At 44.7% G+C, this 9,558-nt stretch overlaps 1 protein-coding gene across 1 annotated transcript in view; it reads right to left on the minus strand.

Moving 5' to 3' along the window:
• Window positions 1-4,241, minus strand: part of ARID1A (AT-rich interaction domain 1A) — a 55,618-nt gene extending 51,377 nt beyond the window's left edge. Inside the window, exon 1 of the mRNA XM_035903989.1 lies at window positions 4,218-4,241. The gene's annotated coding sequence lies outside the window, so the exon portion shown is untranslated. The remainder of the gene's footprint in view (window positions 1-4,217) is intronic.
• Window positions 4,242-9,558: the final 5,317 nt, after the last annotated feature.

Consider the following 9,558-nt stretch of genomic DNA (forward strand, 5'->3'; position numbering starts at 1 on the left):
AGAGGCTCACTAGAGTTTACTTTCCAGAACAAAGTTAGTTTTATCAATTTATTAAGAGCCCTTTCTGCACAGAAATCCGATGGGTCCCAGTACACGTTCAAGCATTGGTAAAGCACCCCCAGCATAGCCTCCTAGCTTTCTAAAAACAATTTCTTACTAGCTCTTCATCCGTAAAATGCAGCATTGCAGGTTTCTACCCACCTGTGTCTGTCTGAAAGCTCGATCTGTATTTGAATATCTCATCACTTTGCAAATTTGTCTCATTTTACACCAGAATAAATGGCGGGTGAACAGCCTCAGCTGGACAGGCAAATATCCCATGACTTCTTACCATGCTGGGGTGCTAAGGGCATCCCTGAGAAGCATCTCAGGACCAGGTCAGGGCTCTAAAACGCCACAGGTCTCCATGGTCCTACCTCTCCTACCACACACAACACTAAGATGGAGGAGGACGCAGCCACGCTCGTCGTAAGAGAGAGGTACAGCTGTCGGAGGCTACCTCATCTCAGCGTGCAGGGCTCCATCTTGTCCAGAGCAGCTGCCTGCTTTAATAAGAGCTGCGTGTCGGGGCCTGTAGTTTCTCCAAGCCACGTTTCAGCATTACACAGGCTCTCCCTCACTTCTGCAAAATAACTGCATTTATTTAAAAATGTGTAAAATGCAACATAAAGGAAGATCAAAATAATCCGAGGAATGTGAGTTTTGGAACGAACCTGTGGAAGAGACAGGCAATCTCAGTTTAAGTTAGCACTTAACTCCCGTGCTCCATCACCCCCGCCTCCCAGACCTTGAATTCGAACTCACAGTTCAGTGGTGGACGTCACCTCTGCTTTGGGATGGGGTAATGGGGATCAGCCAGCTTTAACTGCCCAAAGGCACACCCTTATCCCAGCCAGGAGCACTGGGGTCATGATCTGCTAATTACTTCAAGAGTATCTCAAATAAACCTCAGTTACAGGGTAGCAGCACATTTTGTATTGCGTTGTATCAGCCTTAGCCTCACCTCATTAGGCAGCAACTTAGCAGACCTTAAGGCCTGTCCATCCCTCCTGACCCCACATCGGTATTTTATAGCCAACGTGACACAAGGTAACAGAGCTTTGTTTTGCTAATAGGAAGAAGAAAAGTTATTTCCCTTCTCATTACAGCAGCTGACAAATTTGGGTGCTATTTTTATGGATTTTTATTGAGCCTTCTCTTATTTTAGCCTTAAAATTCAGCCTTCAAGACTCCACTTTGGTTCCATGGAACCAAAAATATTTAAAATTGCAGTAATGACAAGTTACCATCTGCATTTACCAAGGATGCACTCAGTAACTTTATAGCAAGCAACAACCAATCTCCAGTATTTATACCCAAATGATCTATTTGCATCCAGAAAGCAGAGCTGCTGTCATGCCTGCGTTGGTAAGAGGAAAGGAGGTTGGGGGAGATGAAAAGACTACGTAGGCAAGAAACTCAGAGCTGCAGCCAAGGCAGCTCCCAGACAGCAGCGAAGATGCACTACTAGAGCCTTCATCAAGCCAATGCTGTCGTAATTCAGGTTCGTTACACTTGGCAAACCCAATATGAATCCCAGCCCCACAGTGACACAAGGTCATTGTTATTTAAAAATAGTAATTTAAAAAAAAAGAAGCCCGCCAACCCTTGGTTATAGTGATTTTTGAGGCCTAGGTCCACTGCCCCACACTTTTGTCCTTGGGCTTTTATTCCCTCTATGCCCAAAAAAATCCAGCTTTCTTTTAAAGCAAAACGAGCAACGTGGAGAGTTGCTTAGCAAGTTGAAAGGAGTGCGTGCTGGCAGCTGGTGAGAAGATACAAAAATTCGTAACTGTGCCAATGCCATGGGGGGAGGAGGAACAGCCAACGCTGCAAAGTCTTCACTGGTTTCAGGAACAGGTATAACAAGAAACTGTAAGACAACTCATATGAGAAAAGGAAGATGAGACACGACTGTACCTTGACAGCAGTGACGAGACTGAGCAGTTCATTGCCATTTACAGAGTGACCAGATTTAAAGCTAACCTCAATACATGCTCACCATGCAGTACAAGTATCACCACTGCCTTGACACGGTGCACTTCCAACACACTCCGCATTCATCATTAAAGCCAGTAAATCCACACTCCGAAGCTCGGCAGCAAATTACACCACGATCTCCTGATTCAATACACCTAATGAGTTATTCGCCTGAGCGTGCGGACAAGATTTAGCACCTTGCTCCAGAGAAGAAGAAGGGAGGCAAGGGTTAAGGGCCAAAACACAGTTGAAAGCTGCGGAGCATTCAATTGCTCTGGGATATTTCATAGAACACTAATCACTTCATCTGATTTTAATTCCCAACACCAAATCAGCATATAGCTTTTCAAAGGAAATCTTGTCCTAGATTGCAAGGCAATCAATCACAATTAACGTGGAAACAAGCTTTTGCAACGCTGTCATGCCTTGTGAACCGAACAGGAAGGCCAGAGAAGGCGCTTCGGAAGTACCTTTAAAGTACAGGCAGGTAGGATAATTTGGGATAGGTCTGTCCCTCTCTTCTGCATATCCAAGAGTAGATGGTAGATAGCCAGGCATTTTGATTCTCCTCCAGAGCATGAGGTGAGTAAGGATGCTTTTTCCGCCATTTCTATTATGAACCCTCATCCAGGATTAGCACACTCATCACCTCCAAGTCCCTTCCCCACTCATCCCCTGCTCCAGGGGAGCCACGTTCTGCCCAGAGGCGGCTAGAAGCGACATTTCCAGCAAGATGAATTTTCGTAAAACCAAAGAAAACTGTTCTAGGTGTAACCCCCATGTCCAGAGAGAAAGTATGATCCAGTAGTTATAGAATTAACCTTGATTTTGAGAGGTCTGGCTTTGAGCACCCACTCTGAAGATTTCCCATGCACGCAGTTGCAGGGTGCGGAGGCGAGGAAAGGCTTCCGAGAGGTGGAGAACTGCTCACACTAGCCTCGCTGGTGTATCACAATAAACTGAAAGACTAGGAGATACTTTGATACTTAAATGCTTCCTATCACAATACCGTCCAATTATCTACATGCAATTTAAAAAAATAAATAAACGTTTAAATCTGTGATATGCCCTGAATCCTTTCCAGAGGATCCAACGCACTATAATTACTGCAAGCCCCCCACGCAACAGTAAGCAAATGAGTTTGAAGGGGGTTTTTAATTAAAAAAATACCCTCCCACCCACACAGCTACCCCAGCCTGAAGGGCAGGACTCCAGCGCTCCTTAGACCACTGACACAACACGTGCAGCCGCAGCACAACAAAAAGGCAATTTCTGAGAACACGTGATCACGCTCAGTAAACTGGCCTTGAATGGGAAGCCTTTTCCTTGATTAGCAACGCCAGCTCTGAAGTCAGAGATATTTAATTTAAAGAAAAAATACCAAGTTTTAACTAATTCCAGCACTTTCACCGTTTCAATGTACCTTCTGCAGCGAGGTTAAGAACTTTTCTTCAAACCATTTCACAAGGAGTATGTCTGAGGAAAGACCACCTCTAGTCTGGCACTGGTTTAATTATTTACATACAGTTAATGAATACCAGATTCTCCTCCTAAACTTGTACAGGGTGCATAGTCCTACAGTTATTTGGACTTTAAATCCATCATCAGACTGTTATGAAGTACAAAACTCCAAACAAGCCTACGGGAAGGTTCCCATACAGAGAAGTACAGAGTGAGCCCGGTCAGCTCTGGGACCCTGGAAGAAGTTCAGGTGGCAAAGCAGGACAGTCCAATCCCTTCAACGCAATCCCCAGCAAGCACAGTGATCTGGAAGCATAAAGGGAGACATTTTGCAATTTAACTAGCAAGTTTATCTCAAGGAAATAGGGGATGGGCAGAAAGCTACACATTTAGAAGCAGGTTACCGTATGCTTTTGCTTCTGTTCTCCACACTTAGAGAGACTAGGACAACAACAGATACTCAATTTAAGACGATTTGAGTCAGGAGTATTTCTCCTAATGTAATGCTAAGGGTAGCAAAGCACTGAAACAGACTGAGGCTCCATCGCGTTCGTTGCTGCCTGCCCTGTTCTCAGGTATAGCTGATCCGGCCCTGAAGCAGGACAGCAGGCTAGATGACCTTTTGAATTCAGATCCAGACCTCTGTTCCAACAAGAAAAATGTAGTCACCTACAAAGGCAATGCAGGCAACGAATCCACAGCAAGATTTTGCAGGCTACACTGCATGTTCAACTCACCGAAAAGATCAAATTCAGTCCACAAACCCAAAACAGAATGGCCCTTTTCAGAGCGGGTACCCTCCCTCTTCTGTGCCTCGTGCTTCACACTGCTGAAACCACCGCTTGGGACACTAAAAGCGTTAAGGAAGTGTAAACCCACTGTCGACAATTTGAGCTGGCTGTGTTATGCAGCGGTCTGAGCGTATCCCACATCTCAGCCCTGGCCGGGGCAGAGCAGGTCTCCCACCACGGCGTCTGGAGGTGTAGCTGCAGCTGCAGCCCAAGTGCCGGCTTTAAAACATTCCTGTTCAGTTATTCACAGGCAGGGTGCCAGGATGGTGCTGACATCAGAAGGGAAATGGTAATTTTCAGGGTTTCTCTTAGTCAAACCTGAATGAAATTTCACAAGTGAGTAAAGGGGGGGGGGGAAGTACTTGTTTAACCCAGTAATTCTCCCCAGGGGAAATTCCAGAGTTCTCCGAACTCGCAGAATCTCTCAGGATGGAAAGTCACGGCTGCCTTGGGCCATAGTCTGATATCAGTGAGCACCGAACACTCTCCGCTTCCAGACACATACAGGATGTCACCACTGCATCCCACCAAAACCGTAAAAGTGCTCTTCAGTCCCCTCCAGGTCACCACACGGACAAACGTGCCCATGAAACACAGGGCAAGCCCACAGCAGGGGTGAGCAGCGGGGGTCTGCTCCACGCAGAGGGGATACCGGCTGCGTCAGGGTCCCCCCACAGCTTCTCTAAAAACTACTCCGTGTCTGACTTACAGCTTCGTGGGACAGTTTGAACATAATATTCATTATCCAGGAGAAAGAGGAAGTTACTGAAGTTTAAAAAAAAAAAAAAAGAAAAAAAGAGGGAAAAGAGGGGGGGAAGAAAAAAAGAGGGGGGGAAGAAAAAAAGAGGGGGGGAAGAAAAAAAGAGGGGGGGAAGAAAAAAAGAGGGGGGGAAGAAAAAAAGAGGGGGGGAAGAAAAAAAGAGGGGGGGAAGAAAAAAAGAGGGGGGGAAGAAAAAAAGAGGGGGGGAAGAAAAAAAGAGGGGGGGAAGAAAAAAAGAGGGGGGGAAGAAAAAAAGAGGGGGGGAAGAAAAAAAGAGGGGGGGAAGAAAAAAAGAGGGGGGGGAAAAAAAAAGAGGGGGGGAAGAAAAAAAAGTTAGTAGCAATTTAATTTACCCTTGAAAGACTTTCAATTACTACAGCTAACTTAAGGAAAAAATGACATGCTGGTTATCGCATGAAATGCCAATAACTGTAATGGAGCAGCAGCTTTTTCAGAGTTATTTACACAAACTGATTTTTCACGGGAATTTCATAGGAATTAACACATACACTCTCTATCTCCACACTCTCACCCTCCCATAAAGAAGTTTCTTCACCGTATTTACAGAATGAACTGATCCCCTTTATTTGCTCCTACCCACTTCTGTCCCTTTTTTCCCATGATTAGAAATTAGATTCTAGCTACAGTTATCATTTTACTTTGAACATATAAAGCAAAAAAATTATTTGCTGATAAATTCTAAAGTAGCTTTTATTAAGTTTACCTATCATTATGCAGCATCCTTTACACTTCACTACAGAAAGCTGATGCCTACATTCTGTAAATACTTACAGAGCTGTCACTTAAACCCAGAAATACTCCAGAAAGAACACCATGGCGAACCTGGAAATGCTCTTCTCGATGTCGTCCAAAAAAACCTCAAAAACACTCAAGTTGCACAACCGAACTGCTGAGTTATAATACTGGGAGTGCAGGTGCACAGAGGAAGAGTAAGAAATGGGAACCCCTCCCTCAGCCGTATGTTAATATATATTAACATCTGATTAAAACACTGCAGGAACTGGTAAAATATGTACATGAGCTCAGTCCTGAGAGAAGCAGCTCCTCCTGTTCCAGCCCTGCTTCTTTCATTCTACGAGCCTCCGAGGGCAGGCTTGGGTGCTGCTGCTGTTTGAAGCACAGAACTCCATTAAAAGGGTCTTAAGAATATATTCATCTAAAACCATATACTAGGGAGGAAAGATGGTCTCACGCTTACAGCACAGGATGAGACTCAGAAGACTTATATTCCACTCTCCGCCCTGTCCCAGCCCTAGTGCCTCACCTTGGCAAGTCCCCACATCAGCATCTCAGCTGCTTCCGCTGCAAAACGAGTCACTGTAGGAATTTAAGACCTGGCGTTCCTCCTTTAGGTACCAGGGTGAAACAAAAGACTGCCTGAAACCTACTTTCTACAGAAATTCAGCCTTAAGAATGACAAGCACACACTCAATACAGCGGGGATGACATTAAATTTATGATTGGAATTTGACTGGAATAGATTTATAAACACAGCATGGTCTTCCTGAGCCCACAGAAAGTACGCAGGGTCTCTCTTCAGGTGACCAACTTCTCTGCTTTTCCAGCCACTAAAACGAAAAACAAAAAAAGGCATCAACTCCTCTCATGTCATCCAAGAACAGGCGGACAGCCCGGCCCCAGACAGAACGCATGTTAGTTTTGGGCCAGCGTGCCAAAGAAAACTGCTTTTTTCCTCCAGTCCCACCTGTCATTCACTTCTAGCTGGAGATTTATGGCTTTGGCTTAAGAGACATCCAGTATAGTTTTACCACCGCACACGCATACCCTCCGGATAAATTAAAGGTAGAACTTCTTGAAATCAGCACGTGACAGAAAAACTTTTGCAGGACTTCTCCTCAAACAATTTTTCCCAGAGAAAATGTTTCTTTGATTTTTTCCATCAGAACAAAAGGGGAGATATTATTTTGCATCCTTGCTGATGGTTTAAGGACCCTTCCAGAAGAAAAAGCAAGTAGCCGTAACAGCAATGCTAAATACTGACAAGCTTCTCTCTTTCGTTTCCCCCCCTCACAATTACGCTTGCCTGCCTTCGGTTTCTGCTTTGCCGCTGCTGCTACTTGAGAGTTTCAAACATTCTTGGCAGGAATTGGGCAATGGCATGCTGATGAGCTTTCCCCCAGAGCAATCCATCACACGGGAGTTGCAATTCAAAAAAAGAAATCAAACTGACTAGACAAAGAATTTCAAATACACAGAGTAAAAACTGGAAAGGGCATCTTTCTCCTCTAATATTTTAATTACTGAGATCACAGATCCAGATTCATAGGGTAAAAACTGGATTTCCGAGTTGGTGGCGTTCCTTTGAAAAGAGCAGGAAGAAAAATGGTGGAAAAGTCACATATGAGGTAACAGATAAAACAAACAGCTGCGCTATTTAGCCTAATTTTAGACATTAGTTTCTCTCTGAAGGAAAGCTGCTGGGTTTTTTAATACGGTCTTCATGTAAGACCCTTAACAGGGTCTCATGTAATACTTCTGTAACGTAGTGTTCATTGACCAGTGTTCTCAAGTAAGACTACAGAAAAAAACAAAAGTATTATGAACATAGCGAGCTTACGAGAACAGTAAGGCACAGCTACATAACCCAACATTGGATTCCCATGCTTCCCCCAGCCCCAGTTTCTAGCATTATCTAAGAACAGGGAAGAGGTTCTGCCTGTTTGTTGAGCAGTCGCTTTGGGAAACAGAAGTTGTAGCAGGTAAAAGGAATTAAACTGGACAGTTTTAGGAAACCAGTAAGTATTCTAGCCAAAAGAAAAAGAAAAAAAAAGGCCTGAAAGTCAAACATTCCAATCACATTTCTGTCTTGCGACCAACTACGTGATTACAAGAGACACCATATGTAGAAACCCTCCCTTAGTCCAGATAATAAATAAGGATTGACAAAGCATTTCATTTATACTTTGTAAAAGGCAGACGGGCAAACCTTGCTAACCCCATTTCACCAAGGAAACAAACTACTACAGAACAACCCTGTGGTTTGCCCTAGGTTTCCCAGTGAACTGGTGGTGATAAGAGCAGGGAAAAAAAGTTCCAGATGAGAGTCAGAATTGAGGTTTACTGTCCCATATCCTACACATAACCTGCTTGGAAATATCGGTCACCTCAAAACCGAGCATCAAGGAGGCGGTATTTCAGAAAACAAGGTATTTTAAGAGACTTAAGCAACCCCTGGTTTACTTCAGACTAGCGCAGACTGTTCGGAAAGGTAAGCCAGCAAAGCCTTTGGTGTCCACGCCGGAATTAACTAGGACTTAACAACGAAATTAAACCAGCGCAATCTTCCTACTTTTTCTAAACCAGACAAAGCCTAAAATCACTCATTTGGAGGTGAACCCTACCCTGGAAAAAGAATATGTACCGCTCTCCTTTTTGTTGGAAAGATCCAGCGCGTACTACACCTGGCGAGCAATTCCAGAGCTCCTAACATTACAATGCTAAGCAAGGAAAAACCCCGCGACACAGGCCAACGGGAGCCAGGTCTCAATTTCCGATTCCAAGATATCGCAGCTCATTGGCAGCACAAAGCCATTTGGTGCCAATTTAGTTTAAAAACCATATTTTCAACAACATTTCTCATGCCTCACTTGCTACTAAAGTTGAGATCTAAGTCAACAAAAAATAGCTATTGTATGGCAACAGGCCCGAAAGCTTTTTTTTTAAATTAACATACGATTTTTAAACTGCCTTAACTGAACTTACGATAGAGGCCTAGAGATGTCCACGCACCTACGGGGAGGCTATCCAACATGGCAATGTTTAACACGACCCAAAGACAGCTCCCGTTCCAGGAGACGCCGGTTGTTGTAGCCATCGCGTGTACCATGAGAAATGCCGTCTGTTAAAGGGAGGGAAGTCCTTTCCCTTAAGCAGTTTCACTTAAGTCCCAAGACACTGGGAAAGCCAGCGTGTTAGGGGAAGGGGGGAGGAAACAAATACATGATAGAACTGGAAAAATTGAAAACTAGGATCCCTGGCCTGCTTTCTTACAAGTCATTCCCACAGAAAAACCACAGATTTCTCATCCCACGCACGGTGCAATAGCCATTCTGATCTCTTGATCCTAACTCCGCATTTCCCAGCTACAAAGGTTGTCAGAAAAAAAAGAAAAAGTGAAGTCCTCTATTGCAGTCCCGACGAACGCGGCGCACGCCTGCCTTCGCAGGAGCTCCCACTCGGCACTGCCTTCCTGGGACCGGCCAGCGAGCAAAGGCGTCCGTGAGGGCTGCGGACTGGAGCCTACCTCTGCCCGAGTGACCGTACTCTCGTTTTGTGTCAGGAAATATTCCATCAAAACAACTTTCACGCCAGAAATTACTTCGCCTTTCCTGATGAGCAATGTGATGAAAACTGTGGCATCATTCATAAATACTAAAAAGTGCCAAGAATTAAAGGCGCTTCTCTTTCCCACGTAGTTTTGCTTCCCGTCCCAAAACCCTCAGGTTTACTATGCCAAGGATTCCCAAGCGGAGGAACCCCACGCTC

This window comes from Egretta garzetta, unplaced genomic scaffold (genome assembly GCF_000687185.1).
Source record: "Egretta garzetta isolate BGI_Z169 unplaced genomic scaffold, ASM68718v1 scaffold101, whole genome shotgun sequence".
Taxonomy (NCBI): domain Eukaryota; kingdom Metazoa; phylum Chordata; class Aves; order Pelecaniformes; family Ardeidae; genus Egretta; species Egretta garzetta.